The following is an 18,639-nucleotide window of genomic DNA, read 5'->3' as shown; positions in this document are numbered from 1 at the left end:
TTTGAGTAGATGGACCTTTGTTGGCAAAGTAATATCTCTGCTTTTGTAATATGCTGTCTAGGTTGGACATAGCTTTTCTTCCAAGAATCAAATGTCTTTTAATTTCATGGCAGCAGTCACCATCGACAGTGATATGGAGCCCCCCAAAATAAAATCTGTCACTGTTTCCACTGTTTCCCCATCTATTTGCCATGAAGTGATGGGACTGGATGCCATGACCTTCATTTTTTGAATGTTGAGTTTTAAGCCGGCTTTTTCACTCTCCTCTTTCACTTTCATCAAGAGGCTCTCTAGTTTTTCTTTGCTTTCTGCCATAAGGGTGGTGTCATCTGCATATCTGAGAATATTGATATTTCTCCCAGCAATCTTGATTCCAGCTTGTGCTTCATCCAGCCTGGAATTTTGCATTATATACTCTGCATGTAAGTTAAATAAGCAGGGTGACAATATACAGCCTTGAAGTACTCCTTGCCCAGTTTGGAAACAGTCTGTTGTTCCATATCGGGTTCTAACTGTTGCCTCTTGACATGCATACAGATTTCTCAGGAGGCAGGTCAGGTGGTCTGGTATTCCCATCTCTTTCAGAATTTTCCACAGTTTGTTGTGACCCACACAGTCAAAGGCTTTGGCGTAATCAATAAAGCAGAAGTAGATATTTTTTTCTGGAACTCTCTTGCCTTTTCAATGATCCAGTAGATGTTGGCAATTTGATCTCTGGCTCCTTTGCCTTTTCTAAACCCAACTTGAACATCTGGAAGTTCACAGTTCATATACTGTTAAAGCCTGGCTTGGAGAATTTTGAGCATTACTTTGCCAGTGTGTGAGATGAGTGCAATTGTGCACTAGTTAGAACATTCTTTGGCATTGCCTTTCTTTGAAATTGAAATGAAAACTGACCTTTTCCAGTCCTGTGGCCACTGCTGTGTTTTCCAGATTTGCTGGCATACTGAATGCAGCACTTTACAGCATCATCTTTCAAGATTTGAAATAGCTCAACTGGAATTCCATCACCTCCACTAGCTTTATTCGTAGTGATGCTTCCTAAGGCCCACTTGACTTTGCATTTCAGGATGTCTGGCTCTAGGTGAGTGATCACAACATGGTGATTATCTGGGTCGTGAAGATCTTTTTTGTACAGTTCTTCTGTGTATTCTTGCCACCTCTTCTTAATATCTTCTGCTTCTTTTCTGTCCTTTACTGAGCCCATCTTTGCATGAAATGTTCCCTTGGAATCTCTAATTTTCTTGAAGAGATCTCCAGTCTTTCCCATTCTATTGATTTCCTCTATTTCTTTGCATTGTTCACTGAGGAAGGCTTTCATGTCTCTCCTTGCTATTCTTTGGAACTCTGCATTCAAATGGGTATATCTTTCCTTTTCTCCTTTGCCTTTAGTTTCTCTTCTTTTCTCAGCTATTTGTAAGACCTCCTCAGACAACCATTTTGCCTTTTTGCATTTCTTTTTCTTGGGGATGGTCTTGATAACTGCCTCCTGTACAATGTCACAAACCTCCATCCATAGTTCTTCAGGCACTCTGTCTATCAGATCTAATCCCTTGAATCTATATGTCAGTTCCACTGTGTAATCATAAGGGATTTGATTCAAGTCATACTTGAATGGTCTAGTGGTTTTCCCTATTTTCTTCAATTTAAGAGTGAATTTTGCAATAAGGAGTTCATGATCTGAGCCACAGTCAGCTCTTGATCTTGTTTCTGTTAGGTATGTATATGCTTATAATTGTCATATCTTCTTACCACATTGAACCTTCACCAATATGTAACATTCTTTGTGCTTTGTAATTTTTTTTAACTTTAAAGTCTATTTTGTCTGACAATAATATAGCCTCTCCAGCTCTCCTTTGGTACTATTTAGATGAAACATCTTTTTCTATCTTTTTACACTCAACCTGTCTGTGTCTTTGTAGCTAAAGTAACTCTCGTGTGGACAGATGAACTGTGTTTCTTTATTCAATATTCCAACCTCCGCCTTTTAAGAAAATTTAATCCATTTACTTTTATTTTATTATTTATTTATTGGGCTGTGCCAGGTCTTAGTGGTGACATATGGGAATTTTTTTTTTTTTTTTAGTTGCAGCATGTGAAGTCGTAGTTACAGCATGTGGTTCCCTAGTTTCCTGACTAAGAATGATTTAGTTTTCTGACTAAGAATGGGACCTGGGCCCCCTGCATTGGGAGTCTTAGCCACTAGACCAGGGAAGTCCCTAATCCATTTGCTTTTAAAACAATTATTCATATGTAAGAATTTCCTTCTACAATTTGGCTGTTTGTTTTCTGTGTATGTTTTGTTCCTCATTTTCTCCATTACTGCCTGGTTTTGGTATTACTGACTTTTTGAAGTGTACCATTTTTGATTGCCCTTCTTTTTCATCTTTGTTTTCAAAAATTATTCTCTTAGTGGTTGTCTTGGGGATTGCAATTAACACAGCAAGCTTAAAACAACTTAGTTTTAATAGTACTAACATTTTCAATAGTATGAAAACATTTTGCTCTTATGCATTCCTGTCACTACCCCTCTTTTTTGTTGATATGGAAATATATGTATTATTATTATTAAGTGAAAGCAATATACAAACAATTTGTGTATAAAAATATATATTCACCTGAATATATTTTAAAGACTGGATGCTAATACATTCAGACATTAACAGTGGATAGATATCTTTGTGATTTTCACCATTTTTTTCTTATACTAGATTTCTTTTTCCAAATTTTCTACAATGAACATTTCTTTTGTGAAGAATTATAGTAATATATCTTACTAACTTTTAAAATTTTATTTATCCATTTATGGCGGTGCTAGGTCTTCATTACTGTCGGTGGGGTTTCTCTAGTTGTAGGGAGCTGTAGCTACTCTCTAGCTGACTTCCCTTGGCTTCTCTTTGAGAGACCTTCTCTTGTTGTCAAGCATAGGCTCTGTGGCCTTCGGGATTCAGTAGTTGTAGCCATGGGCTTAGGTGCCCTTCAGGCATTAGGATCTCTCTGGACCAGGGACTGAAACGGTGCTCCCTTCACTAGGAGTGCAGAGCCTTAGCCACTGGACCACCAGGGAAGTTTGATATATCTTATCAATTTTAAAATTATTTTATAATGTTATTAAAGTATAATAAATAAAACTAGTAATAAAAGAAAGGGCAATTTTACCGGTTGTCCCTGTCGCTCTTTCTAGCCTTACCTCTCTACTCAATTCTCCATCATTCTCAATAAACAAGGGCTCAGCATCGCCACTATTCATTTTAGTATTCGCTAGTATTTCCTAGCCTCAGAGAAGCATACTAGGTAACGCGACCTAAAGATGAACACTTACATTCTCTAGGTGATTCGCATGCACACCAAAAATCGAGGTTCCTGGAAACAGGAAGTTTCTTTTGGCCATGTCCCACCTAGCTTGTGGGATCATAGTTCCCTAACCAGAGATTGAACCTGTGGCCTTTGCAATGGAAGTTCAGAGTCCTAATGACAGGACTGCCGGGGAATTTCCAAGAGGGAGTTTTTTAAAAAATCTCCCTTTGTCATTTATTTTTTCCCCTTTTATTTCATCCATTCATTCCCAGCTTGGGGGCATTTATTTGATTTACCTGGGTGCTCTCCTGGGGTACTATCCTTCCAGCCTAGTGGCCCTGCCTCCCGACGCCGACCATTGGTTGACTCCCTCAACACACCCCTGATTGGTGGCCGCAGACCGACCTCACTGTCCATCAAAGCTGGAGAGAAAGCTGCAGCGGGGCAGAATGGCGGCGGCTTTAGTCGGTGCCTATGGACTCCATGAGGCTGCGGTGGTCGCTGATGCTTAAGGTGCTGGCAGAACAGCTGCGGCCTGGGTCTGGGCACGTGGGGGCTGTCGCTGGAGCCGGTGGTGCGGTGTGGATGCAGGTCACGTTGGCGGCTGCGAGGCATGGCCGCGCTGCCAGGTGGGGCCTTCACGGCGCACAGCCTGGAGAGCAGGCCTCGTCTCAGGCGTGCCAGTCCGCTTTATATTGTTAGTGTCACGGGCTGCATCTTCATACTTTGTGTTCCCTTTAAAATAGGTTTATGATGATTGTTTGGTGCATTTGCCTTTTAAATAATATATAAAAAAGGAGGAGTTATGAACCGAAATGCCCTTCCCTGTTTGCTGAGTGGTAAAGAATCCGCCGGCAATGCAGGAGCCGTGGGTTCCATCCCTGGGTGGGGAAGATCCTCTGGAGAAGGAAATGACAACCCACTCCAGTATTCTTGCCTGGGAAACTCCGGGGACAGAGGAGCCTGGAGGGCTACAGTCCATGGTGTCCCGTGAAAAAAGTCGGAGATGACCTAGCTACTAAACAACAACAAATGAACCAAAATGATAACATTGGCTTCTATGTTTTTTCCTGTGGTCATGTATGGATGTGAGAGTTGGACTGTGAAGAAAGCTGAGCGCGGAAGAATTGATGCTTTTGAACTGTGGTGTTGGAGAAGACTCTTGAGAGTCCCTTGGACTGCAAGGAGATCCAACCAGTCCATTCTGAAGGAGATCAGCCCTGGGATTTCTTTGGAAGGAATGACGCTAAAGCTGAAACTCCAGTACTTTGGCCACCTCATGCGAAGAGTTGACTCGTTGGGAAAGACTCTGATGCTGGGAGGGATTGGGGGTGGGAGGAGAAGGGGACAACAGAGGATGAGATGGCTGGATGGTATCACTGACTCGATGGACGTGAGTCTGAGTGAACTCAGGGAGTTGGTGATGGACAGGGAGGCCTGGCCTGCTGCGATTCATGGGGTTGCAAAGAGTCGGATGCGACTGAACGACTGAACTGGACTGAACGACTGAACTGAACTGAACTGAAGTACTTAGCTTTGCTGGTGTTTATGTCTTCTTATGACTTCTAGTTACTATCTCATGTGCCTTCATTCAGCTCCAGGAGCTTCTTTTAACAATTCTTTTACTGGTAGTGAATTTTCTCAGCTGTTGTTTATCTGGAAATATCTTAATTTCTCCTTTCTTTCTGAAGGATAGTTTGCTGGGTAAAGAAATCTTAGTTGAAAGTTGTTATTCCTTTCAGCTGTTTATCTTAAAAAAATTTTATTTATTTGGCTGCCTCAATCTTTCTTGCTAGGAACACATTTCTCTCTAGTTGTGGACTCTGTAGCTGTGGTATGTGGGTTTAGTTGCCTTGTGGCATGTGTGGGACCTTAGTTCTCTGACTGGGGATTGAACCTGTGTCTCCTGCATTGAAAGGCAGATTCTTAACCATTGGACCACCAGGGAAGTCTTAGCAACTGTTATGAGGATGCTTGGTACATGATAATTGCTTCTTTTTTGCTGTTTTCAGAAGTTTGTCTTTCTGCAACGTGACTATAATATGTCTTTCAGGAATTTGACTATAACATGCTATCTTTGAATTTATCCTGCTTAGTTTCTTGAACTTTTTTAATCTGCGTATTCATGTACTTCATCAGATTTAGGAAATTTTTTGACCATTATTTCTCTCAGTCTTTTGGGGGTAACTTTCTCTTTTCTTATGGGACTATGTTTATGATGTGTATGTTGCTATACCTGATGCTTGGACTTGCTAATTTCAGCTACCTTATCTTCAAGTTTGCTGATTCTTTCTCCTACCTGTTCATATCTGTTGTTGAGCCCCTCTGTTGAAATGTTCATTTCAATTATTGTTTATATTTGTTGTTATTATTATTCAATTATTACCAGAATTTTTGCTTGGTTCATTTTCATAATTTTTGTCTTTTTATTGATATTTTCCTTTTGTTTGTATACATCTTCCTGATTTACTATTTAGTTTTTTGTTCTCCTAAGCATATCCAAGACAGTTAATTTCTTGTCTTTGACTAGTAATTCCAATGTGTAATTCCTCAGGGAAGTTTTTTCTTTTTTCTTGTGAATGAACCATAGTTTCTTTAATTTTATCACTTATACATTTTGAAATTAAGAAATATATTCCTTAACAACCCAAAGAATAAATAAATAAATCACAGTGGAAATCCTGCATTATTTTGAGCTGAATGATACTGAAATTGTAACATGGAAAAATTTGGATGTGTTTAAAGCTTTGCTTATGGGGAAATTTATAGCCTTAAATGTATGCATTAGAAAAAAAGAAGGACTGAAAATTAACTATAACTTAAAGCACCTAAAGAAGTTTTAAAAAAGACCAAATTAAGTCCAAAGAAAATATAAAGGAGAAAATAGTAAAGATAAGAACAAACGTTAATGAAATAGGAAAAAACTGCAGTAGAAATAATCAATAAAATCGACAAAACCAGTTGTTGGGTAAGATAAATCAAACGGATAATCTTCTGGCAACACTGAGTAAATAGAGAGAGAAAGCACAATAACCAATACTAGGAAAGATAAAGGGTTGTCTTACGTACATACATAACGTCTTATAGTCATTAAAATATGAAGTGAAGTGAAGTGAAGTTGCTCAGTTGTGTCCGACTCTTTGTGACCCCATAGACTGTAGCGTACCAGGCTCCTGTGTCCATGGGATTTTCCAGGCAACAGTACTGGAGTGGATTGCCATTTCCTTCTCCAGGGGATTTTCCCAACCCAGGGCTCGAACCCAGGTCTCCCGCATTGTAGACAGATGCTTTACTGTCTGAGCCACCAGGGAAGTCCTATTAAAATATAAGGATTTTTAAAAATGTTATTTTAATAACTTTGAAAATTCTTGCCTGGAGAATCCCAGGGATGGGGGAGCCTGGTGGGCTGCCTTCTATGGGGTTGCACAGAGTCGGACACGACTGACGCGACTTAGCAGCAGCAGCAGCAGCAGAGACCTTTGTAGATAAGTACAACTTACTAAAATGGGCACGTAGAAAAATAGAGGGCCTTCCCTGGTGGTCCAGTGGCTAAGATTCCATGCTTTCAATGCAGGAGGCCTGGGTCTGATGCCTGGTCAGGGAACTATCTCCCACATGCTGCAACTAAGAGTTTGCATGCCATAACTAAAAACAAACAAAAGAAATAGAAAATGTAAATAATCTTGCACATATTTAAAAAAGTGTCTTTGTAATTAAGAACTGGCCCCAAGAAAACTACAAGCCCAGATGACTTCACTGTGATTTCTGCTAAGAGTGAAGACATAGCACCAATATCACACACACTATCCCTGTGTTTGAAGAAGAAAGAACTTTTCTTAATTCATCTTGTGATACCAGCATAACCTTGAAATAAAGCCCCAGTAAAGTTGTATGAGACAGGAAAATTAGAGATCAATCTCACTCTTGAACTCACGTGCAAACGTTCTTATGAATTTGAGCAAGTGTTTGTGTTGGAGATTGCGAGTGAAATGACACAAAGACAAGACACACACACAAGAGACAGACACCCACCACTCCGGCCGGAGGAAAAAGAACTGCGCAAGCTTGTGGTTTATTCTTTACATAGCCCCCTCGGCGGAGTTCCAGATTGCATGACTAAGCCTTTTCAGTACTGTGCAGGTGCATAAATGTTATCATACAGCAAAAGGGAGTGAAATTCATGTTTACTGCAGAGTCTGTCCAGAGCCGTTTCTTTTTCCTTATCACAGGAAGGGAATGTTCCCTTGTTTGCAAGGGACCACTAAACTCAAGGCTGTGTCCAGACTCCTTGGCAGAACGCCTTGTTTGCAAGTGCATTCAGCCGGAGCAGAGAGCCCCGTTTGCAGGCACATCTCGCTTCCCTATTGTGGCTGCATTAACCCTTCATCTCCCCCTTTTTTATTTGCTTTTATAAATTGTAGCATGGTCTGGATCTTCTCTGCTTCGCACTTTAGTTGTTTCCCTTTCTGCCATTGCTGGAAGACTAGAAAAGCAACACAACATAAAAGTAATATAAACACAGTGTTCCCAAAGGTAGTCCCAATTAGTGAGGATACATGCCCTAATGGATTTAAGTTATTCATTCCCTCTTGAAGACTCTTCAGCAAATCAGACCCTGTAATGTCAGGTGAAGTCCTGCTAAAAGTAGACAAAATTTGTCGTTCCAGGTCCATAATCTCTGTAGTGAGATTTTGATGTCCAGTCAAAGATCGTTTTACTTTATCCCATCCTTCACTCATGTTAAATGGTACAGGTGTTATACAAAACTGAGAAGAATTCCAATCACATTTCAACACAATTCGTGTAGATAAAACAGCTAATTGATCTCCAAGCCAGGAAACGGTGTGTTGAAGATTGAGCACGTCGGTAGCAAGTTGTGCATCCAAATCTCGCTGTTGTTGCCATAACAAATGAGAGTCTTTATGCCAGTCCCGAACAAAATCAGCTGTTTGAATTCCTTGGTGTAATCCGAGGCCTGCCACCGCCACTGTTGCAGTTACTGATGCAACTGCTAGAATCGAAGCAATGACCACACCAAGCATATGTCGAGATCGGTGTAGCAATGTCTGTACAGCGGTTACTAGATGAGAAACAGCAAAAGAATCTGACCATGGCCTAGTCAGATTTATAGGCAACCATGCTTCTGTCCAAGTTTTAACAATTACTAACGAAAAATTGGAGTTACAGGCTCGTCTTTCAAATTCTTTCTACCAAGACTGATTTACACATTGAGTTAGATTACAATAATCACATGACATAGACCCCACCGTATCATTCCAGGTCCAATTCCCATATAACAATGCAAAAGGATATTTTACACATGCCATTGCAGAATAAGATTTATTAACGTGTAAATTAACGTGAAATGGACCCGAAGAGTCGCCACTATCCAAAGTATAGTTTCCTGACCAGATAGTGAGATTACCAGAAACTGCCCATAGTTTCCAAATATCCCCTTGAATGTGTGGATATCTCTGCAATTGTAATTGAGGAGGGACAAGTGCAAATTGCTGCCATTTAACTGTTTCATTACCATTGCCCATCAAAGTGCTATTTGCACGATGCCACCTAAGAGATTTATTTGACCATTTTTCTAAGAATTGCCCATGATCTGGACTCCAATCTACAATGATAGACCCAGAATAATTTATGACTTTAAAGGGTCGATGACCTTGGCAACGTTCCCATTCCAAAGATTCTAGAGAAGGAGCAAAAAAGTTAACAGGACATAGTGACATGTGTATTCCATTATGAATGTCTATCGGTTCTGTCGAGGTGTTAAAGCCCCTGGTGGAAACAAGCACAGTAAAAGTAGCAAAATGGTAATTATTGTACTTTACCCCCCATGTATTATAGGAATGATGAGAATGTTCCTTGGTGGACAGACAAAAGGGGTGTCCTCCTATGCACAAAGGAATACCTTCCACTGCAATGGTCAAATTACTAATATTATATTGTTTATGATGAGATAGTTGTTCTATTCCCCCGCAAGCTGGTGGGGGAAAGAAGGCAGTCTCATTAGTGCATACCTGCACTTCTGGTTCCCTCCAGGAAACTGCTCTTACTAATGGGGGATTAGGTATATATGCCCAATATGTAGATTACTTGCCAATACACAGATTACCTGACATGTCACCACCGCCATCATGGCAAGCAAAAGATTGGTAGGATTCAGAGCTTGTCCCACTTTCATTAACGTCTTCTCTGCTTCCTGGGTCGACCTCTTCATTTGACCCCTCGTAGGAGGTGTTGCTTCCCTTGTATGGAAAGTAAAGCTTCTCTGCATAGTAAGCTCTTCGAATTTTTGAACAAAGGGATCAGCCATTGTTGACTTTGATCAATCTTGCTGGGGTCCAAAACCTGTAATTATTAACAGAAATGAAAGCATACCCTCGTCCCAAATATATTAATGATGCTGGGATCCAACCTTTCTCTTTATCTTTATACCAAATAGGCATATTCAAGATCTTCTTATCCTCTTCTTTCCCTTGAAAATGCAACTCTGCTGTTGGTAGATTTCCCTTGCTCCAAACATTCAAAAAATTTAGGTAAGTAAGGTTTTATTCAAAATGTCTTTAGGTTTCATAAATCTCTCCGGTTCCCTCTTTTTTATTTTTTCAAGATATTCACACACGGTACGATTAGCTTTCAATGATAGCTTGCCCTTGACTATTATAAGGAATACCAAAAGTATGAGTTATATGGTATTGAGATAAAAAGTGAGCTAATTTTGCAGATTGGTAGGCAGGTGCATTATCAGTTTTCAATTCAATTGGTAATCCCATAACTGCAAAACAAGATAACAAGTGAGTAATAACAGCGTCAGCCTTTTCAGAATGTAATGCAGTGGCCCATTGAAAATGTGTGCAAGTATCTATAGTATGATGCACATATTTTTGTTGTCCAAAAGAAGAAATGTAAATTACATCCATTTGCCATATTTGATTTGCTTGTTGTCCTCTCATGTTGACACCTGGTGGGGTAAATGGCAAAGCAAAGGGTGCACATATGGAACAAGAACGAACAATATTTTGAGCTTGTTTTTGAGTAATAGCATGAGATTTTTGTAACCCTCTGGAGTTGGTATGCTGTAAGAGATGTTCTCGTTTTGCTGCTTCTATAGGATAAAGTAAGGCATCAATTGTAGCATTTCCAAATGATAAGGGTCCAGGAAGGGCAGAATGTGCACGGATGTGAATAAAGAAAATTAACTCTGAACACTGCAAGAGCAATTGTTGTACTTGGTAAAACAATTTATCAATAGCTGTTTTAAGGGTCAGTGGAAAGGAGACATGAGGAAGCTGTAGGCAAGAGAGAACAGCATATCGAGAATCTGAAACAATGTTAATAGGAATTTGGGGAAAATCTTGCAAAACTAAATAGACAGCCCACAACTCAGCGGGCTGTACAGAAGAAAATGAGTGGGGGAGAACCTTAGAACTTTCCGGGGTCCAATATCCAGCAGTATTTTTATTTGCATCTGTAAAAATAGTGGGTCCCTTAACTGGAACATCTGAAATTGGGGATTGAGATATCATAGAGTTAGTCTGGAGAAAATCAATTTAGATGATGGATAGTGATTAGAAAACGAACCAGGATATGAGGCAAGAGAAATTTGCCAGTTTTCATTAAATTGTAAACATCGAGATATTTGAGCAGTTGTTGACTGAGTAACAATCTGGTGTGGTTCACATCCTGACAATTGTAAAATACGATGGCGACCTTTCTGTATAAGGAAGGCTGATTTATCCATATATGTAGTCAATTTTTTTGAAAAGCTGTTAGGTAAGAAAATCCATTCTATTAATCCTTTTTCTTGAGCAGTTACACCAGATGGAGAATAAGGGGTATGAAATATTATAAACGAAATAGGTTGAGACGCATGTAAGTAAGTCAGAAAGCCGTCATTTAGTTGTTGCTCAACAAATTGAAGTTCCTGTAAAGCCAATGGGGTTAAAGTTCAGGGGCTATCCAGAGCTGTGTCTCCCTCTAAAGTAGAAAACAAATGTCATAATTGATAAGTAGGAATCCCAAGTACTGGGCGTAGCCAATTGATATCTCCCAATAACTTTTGAAAATCATTTAAGGTTTTGAGGTGGTCTCTTCTGATTTGCAACTTTTGGGGCCTAATTCTATGTTGTTCCAATACTGTCCCTAAATATGAAATAGGAAAGTCTTTTTGAATTTTTTTCTGGGGCTATTTGCAAATTGTATAATCTTAAAGCCTCGTGTACTTTTAGAAAGAATTCATCTCGTTCAGCAATACTAGGAGCTGCTAATAGGAGATCATCCATATAATGGTATAGAATATAATTAGGGTATTCTTGACGGAGGGATTGTAAAGAGCGAGCTATGAATTCTTGACATAAAGTAGGACTATTTGTCATTCCCTGTGGTAAGACTGTCCACTGATAATGCTTAACAGGCTGAGCATGATTAAGAACAGGAACTGTAAAAGCAAATTTATCTCTATCTTGCAATTGTAGGGGAACGGTAAAAAAAATAGTCCTTAAGATCTAGCACCATTAAGGACCAATTCTGAGGAATAAGAGCTGGAGAGGGGAGTCCCAATTGTAATGCTCCCATAGGTTCAATACATTTATTAACTTCTCGTAAATCAGTTAACATTCTCCATTTTCCAGATTTCTTTTTTATAACAAAAACAGGAGAATTCCAGGGGGAGGTAGAGGGCTCTGTATGACCGAGTTGGAGTTGTTCTTGTACTAATTGCTCCAACGCCTCCAGCTTCATTTGTGGTAATGGCCACTGCTCAACCCATTTTGGAGTATTAGTTAACCACTTTAGTGGGAGTGCTCGAGGAATTTGAGCAGTGGCTACTAGTTTTCCGGTGGAATGGTTACAAAAGCCCCCAAAGGAGAGAGAAGATCTCTTCCCCAAATATTAATAGGTATGTTTACAATATAAAAGGTAACAGACACTGATCTTCCATTATGGAATTGGCATTGCAAGGGATGGGTACTCTTCCAGACATCTGCAATGGAGCCCAATCCCATCAGCAGTAGAAGGGCTTTTTTCTTTTTCCCAATCTTGGGGCCTTGTTGAGAAGAAATAACTGAAACATCTGCCCCTGTGTCTACTAGTCCCTCAAAGTTTTTTCCTTGTATAATCAAGGAGAGAACAGGGTGAGAATCTTTGATAAGCATTTCCCAAAATATATGTCGCCCAGTACTTCCAAATCCTCCTGTTCGTTCATTAGGAAGAGCCAAAAAGGGATGATAAGGTAAGAGAAGTATTTGAGCAATACGTTCCCCAGCTAATAATGAAAGCATGGTAGAAGTAGAAACCATAATCAAAATTTCGCCAACATAGTCGGGGTCTATTACCCCAGGAATTATGGTTAGACCTCTCAAAGCCACGCTGCTACAGCCTAATATCAAGCCAAAAGTGCCTTTAGGCAGTGGTCCAAATACATTTGTTTTTAATTTGTAAATGCCTCCTCCTGGTGACCAAATAACATTCTCAGCTAGTGGCAAATCAGCAGCAGCACTCCCTGAAGTAGCAGACCGTAAGTCTGAAATCATCATTTGAGGTCCTTTTAATGAGGCATTGACTGGTAACTGTTGTTGGGAGGGAACAGGGTTGGGGTAGGCGGGACGGCAGGAGGACAGGGAGGAAAAGTCCCCGGTATTGTTCCTGGGCCCCAAGGACTTAGGCCCGCAGGATAGTTTCCCGGTATCGGGTTGCCTATTTTGTCTGTTTTAGATTTGCACTCATTAGTCCAATGAAGTCCCTTCCTGCATCGACGACAAGGTCCAGGAGGAGTTTTAGTCCTCCCAGCAAGAGATCTGTCTTTAGGAATTGCACCTTGATCAGCTTTTAATTTCTGACATTCTCTTTTCATATGACCAGGTTTTCCACAATGGAAGCAGTTACCTCCCTTTTGTGGTCTCATAGCTTTGGCCAAGGCTGTAGCAAAGACATTAGCCTGATGCTCTGTTCCTCCTACTCCCGAGCAGGTTCTGATATATTCAGCTATAGATACACCCTGTCCCTTTAATGGTCCCAGTATACGCTTGCATTCAGGATTTGCATTTTCAAATGCTAAAGTTTGTAATAATATCTCTGAAATTTCATCCCTCCCTACAGCTCGTTCCACAGCTACCCTCAATCTTGCTAGAAAATCAGTATATGGCTCATTGGGGCCTTGCATTGTTTTAACAAAGGAGGGCTGGGCGTGGCCAGTAGGCACCACACGGTGCCATGCTCGTAAAAAGACCTGGTGGACTTGTTGTAAGTCCTGATCAGAGTATTGAGCCTGTTCTCGTAAAGCCCGATAATGACCCTCTCCCATTAGCTTGTCCTCGAGAGGACCAGGGGGATTCTTTTCCTCATTAATCCGAGCCTGCTTTCTAGCTTCTTCCTCCCACCAGCTACGAAGTTGCAACCATTGAGAACCCTCCAAGATAGCTTGCGCAATAGATTCCCAATCGAATGGAATGATTAATTTACCTTTCCCCAATGATTCCAGCATAGCCAAAACAAAGGGAGATTGAGGACCATATTGCGCTACTGCAGCTTTAAGATCTTTTAAAAAATTTATATTCCAAAGGAGTGTATTGAATATTTATCACGTTGTCATCTTGCTGTCTCTGGATGGGAAATAATTGTGGAGGATCGATAAAACCACCAGGGGGAGCAGGTAAGTCATCATCATGAAGCACAGACAAAGGAAAGGAGAACCGACAATGTTCCCTGCCCACATCGGGCCGATCAACCGCAGTGGGGAAAAGAGAAGCATAAGCAGGAGCAGAAGGCGCAGATTTCTTCTCCTCCCTACGGGATTTCCACCATTCCTGGAATAGATGGGTCATTTCTTTAATCTCTGTGCCCTCCTCTGACGAAACCAAAGAGGCTTCTGAATCTGATTCTGAACTATCAGATGTTTCACCATTTCCAGAAGGAGGCTCACCTGTATCCTTACCTTCAGGCAATGCAGAAACCCCACCAACGTTTGGCACATCCTCATAAATTGCCTCTCCCTTCATTGAAGCATTAGATTTAGTCTCATTATCAGTAGAGAGCAAGGTCAAAGCCTGTGTTATAGCATTACATAAAGTCCATAACTTCAAAGGGATCACATCACCCTTCTGATGTTGCTTTCTCAATTCTTTTTGAATTATTTTCCATTCCTTCAAATTTAACTGTAACTTAGTTTGATATTGAAACCAATGACAATATTGCTCCACCAAGCAAAAGAGCTCACTCAATCGACGAGTCAAGGCCTTAACGCCTATGGAGTGGAGAAGTCCTTTGACCAACTCCATGTATTGTGTCCGTAATGATGATGAGGAATTCCCCATGATTTTCCGAAAGTTCCCCTGCTAGGGTGAGGAATTCCCCATGATTTTCCCAAAAGTTCCCATGCTATGGATTTAAAATCCCCCCGGGGTTACTCACCCTTTCGGTTTCACTCGAGCCCCACGTTGGGCACCAGATGTTGGAGATTGCGAGTGAAATGACACAAAGACAAGCCACACACGCAAGAGACAGACACCCACCACTCCAGCCAGACGAAAAAGAACTGTGCAAGCTTGCGGTTTATTCTTTACATAGCCCCCTCGGCAGAATTCCAGATTGCATGACTAAGCCTTTTCAGCACTGTGCAGGTGCATAAATGTTATCATACAGCAAAAGGGAGTGAAATTCATGTTTACTGCAGAGTCTGTCCAGAGCCGTTTCTTTTTCCTTATCACAGGAAGGGAATGTTCCCTCATTTGCAAGGGACCACTAAACTCAAGGCTGTGTCCAGACTCCTTGGCAGAACACCTTGTTTGCAAGCGCATTTAGCCCGAGCAGAGAGCCCCGTTTGCAGGCACATCTCGCTTCCCTATTGTGGCTGCATTAACCCTTTAGTTTGTAACATGTAAAAAGAGTAGTAAATCATGACCAAATTGGTTTCTTCCAAGAATGCAAGGTTGGTTTAACATTCAAAAATCAATTACTGTAATGAATCATATGAACATAATAAAGGAAAAGTAAAATTATCTCGAATGATGCAGAGGAAGCATCTGATAAATTTAACAGTTTTTTAATGACAAAAACTTGCAGTAAACTAGAAATATATTATTGTTGTTCAGTTGCTCAGTCTTGTCTAATTCTTTGTGACCTCATGTACTGCAGCATGCCAGGCTCTCCTGTCCTCCACTATCTCCTGGAGTTTGCTCAGATTCATGTCCATTGAGTTGGTGATGATATCTAACCATCTCATCCTCTGCCATTCCCTTCTTTTGTCTTCAATCTTTCCTAGCGTCAGGGTCTTTTCCAGTGAGTCAGCTCTTTGCATCAGGTGGCCAAAGCATTGGAGCTTCAGCTTCACCAGCAGTCCTTCCAATGAATATTCAGGGTTGATTTCTTTAGGATTGACTGGTTTGATCTCCTTGCTGTCCAAGGGGCTCTCAAGGGTCTTCTCCAGCACCACAGTCTGAAAGCATATAGCACCCTTATTCTGCTAAAGAATATCAACAAAATATCTGAAGCAAAAACATATTTAAGGGTGGGGTAGTGAAACTGGAATTACTGTCACTGGAATTACTGGAATTTCTGGCTTCCCAGGTGGCACTAGTGGTAAAGAATCTGCCTGCCAGATCAAGAGATGCAGGTTTGACCCCTGGGTCGGGAAGATCCCCTGGAGTAGAAGTGGCAACCCACTCCAGTATTCTTGCCTGGAGAATCCCATGGACAGAGGATCCTGGTGGGCCACAGTTTATAGGGTTGCAAAGAGTCAGCCATGACTGAAGTGACTTAGCATGCACACACATATCACCACTTCTTACTAGCACTGCACTGGAGGTCCTAGTCAGTACAATAGGACAAAAGAATATAGCAAAAGAATCATAAAGGAAGAAATAAAAGTCACCATCTGCAGATCACATTATTGTATATGTAAAAAACTGAAAAAATCTATGCACAGATTTAATATATAATTTATATAGCAAAGTCACTGGATATAAAATCAAAACACAAAAATCAATTGTGTTTCCTGGTACCAACAACTCTAGAAAAAGACATTTGAAAATGATGCCATTTGCAATCATATCAAAAAACATTAAATACCTATGATTGAATCTAATGAGAGCACTGCAAGAATTCTACACAGAATAAACACAAATGCAAATAAAAAGGCATTATTGAGAAAATTAAAATCTAAACAAATAGAAAAATATACTGTGATCATGGATTGGAAGACAATATTGTTAAAACATTTTCTTTTTTTAGCCATGTTGCATGGCACATGGGATCTTAGTTTCCTGACTGGATATTGAACCTGTGCCCCCTGCATTGGCAGCACGAAATCTTAACCACTGGACTGCCAGGGAAGTCCCCATGAAAACATTAATTCTACATCAACATCTATTGATCTACAGGTTCAGTGAAATCCCAATCAATAGCTTGGTAGGGAGTGTGTGTGTGTGTGTGTGTGTGTGTGTGTGTGTGTTAGTGGGAATACAGAATGGTGCAGTCCAAATGGAAGACAGTATGGAGGCTCCCCAAAAAACTAAAAATAGAACTACCTTACCATCCAGCAGTCCTGCTTCTGGATATAAACTCAAAATAATTGGAGTCAGGATCTCCAAGAGATACTTGTACTTTTACATTCATTGATGAGTTATTTACAATAGCAAAGCTATAGAAACAACCTATGTGATCATCAGTGAATAAATGGATAAAGGAAATATTACATATATATGTATACACACACACACACACACACACTCACACAGTAGAGTCTTTTTTGGCCTTAAGAAAGAAGGAAGTTCTGCCCTTTGCTAAAACATGGATGAGTTTGGAGGTTATAAATGTTACTTGAAATAAGCCAGACACAGAAAGACATATACTGTATAATTCCACTTATGTGAGGGATTTGTAGTCAAACTTATAGACAGGATATAGAATTGTGGGTGCCAGGGAGGGAGAATGGGGAGTTACTGTTTACCTGGTGTAGCCTTTCAGTTATGGAAGATGAATAAGTCCCAGGATCTACTATAGAGCATTATGAGGGCTTCCCAGGTGGCACTAGGGGTAAAGAACCCACCTGCCAATGCAGGGGACATAGAGACACAGGTTGGATACCTGGATCAGGAAGGTTCCCTGGAGGAAGGTATGGCAACTCACTCCAGTGTTATTGCTTGGGAAGTCCTGTGGACAGAGGAGCCTGGCTGACCCCAGTCCATAGGGTCACAGAGTTGGGCACGAGTCGGTCGCAGAGTTATGCACAGCATGATGCATAGAGTTAAAAATACTGTACTGTATACTTAAACATTTTTCTACGTGAGTATATCTTATGTTAGATTATCAAAAAATACAGAAAAGAAGCATTTAGAGGTGATGGTTAAGTTATACCACTGTTTATGGTGATGGTTTTAAGGGTATTTATCTTCAGATTCATAGAAATATACACATTAAACATGTACGGCTGTTTTGTATGTTAGTCCTACCTTAGTTAAAAAATAAATGCAATGGTTTATTTTTTAACTTTTTCTTTTATCTTGGAATTTAGCTGATTAACAGTGTGTTAATTTCAGGTGTACAGCAAAGCAGTTCAGTTATACAAGTATCTGTTCTTTTTCAAATTCTTTTCCCAATTTGGTTGTAGAATATTGAGCAGATTTCTCTGTGCTCTACAGTAGATGCTTGCTGGTTATCCATTTTAATTACAGCAGTGTGTTCATGTCAATCCCAAACTCCCTAAGTATCCCTCCTCCTAAAGCTCCACCCGCACCCAGCCCTGTAACCATCGGTTTGCTCTCTCAGTCTGTGAGTCTGTTTCTGTTTTGTAAATAAGTTCATTTGTGTATCTCTTCTTTTAGATTCCACGTATAATGAGATATTTCTCTTTCTCTGTCTGACTTAATTCACTCAGTATTTTAATCTCTAGGTCCACCCATTGTTGCTGCAAATGGCATTATTTTATTCTTTTTAATGGCTGAGTAATATTCCATTGTATATATGTACCACATCTTCTTTATCCACTCTTCTGTTGATGGACATTCGTTTAAATGTTTAACAACTTTTTAAAGAGTTTAAACAATGTTTTTAAAAAGTGAATTTACAATTTGGTTACTCTTTGCTTCTCTGTGATACTTGAGTTGACTTTTGTTCCCTTTGATTAGTAATTTTCATTTCAGAAATAGTTTAAAAAGACTTTTTTAATCCTAAAATGTTTTTGTTTAAACAGATGTCTTTATATAGTTTTGTACATTTTACATATTAAAAAAAAAAGTTTACCAAAAATCTCATGTTAGCTGGTCTATGGAGAATGGCCTGTAGGGGGCGAGACTGGAAATGGGCAGAGCATTTTGGAGGCTTTTGGAGACGAAGGCT

Source organism: Budorcas taxicolor, chromosome 7, assembly GCF_023091745.1.
Source record: "Budorcas taxicolor isolate Tak-1 chromosome 7, Takin1.1, whole genome shotgun sequence".
Classification (NCBI taxonomy): domain Eukaryota; kingdom Metazoa; phylum Chordata; class Mammalia; order Artiodactyla; family Bovidae; genus Budorcas; species Budorcas taxicolor.
The sequence above is the reverse complement of the archived record's forward strand: the minus strand, read 5'-3'. Positions refer to the sequence as shown.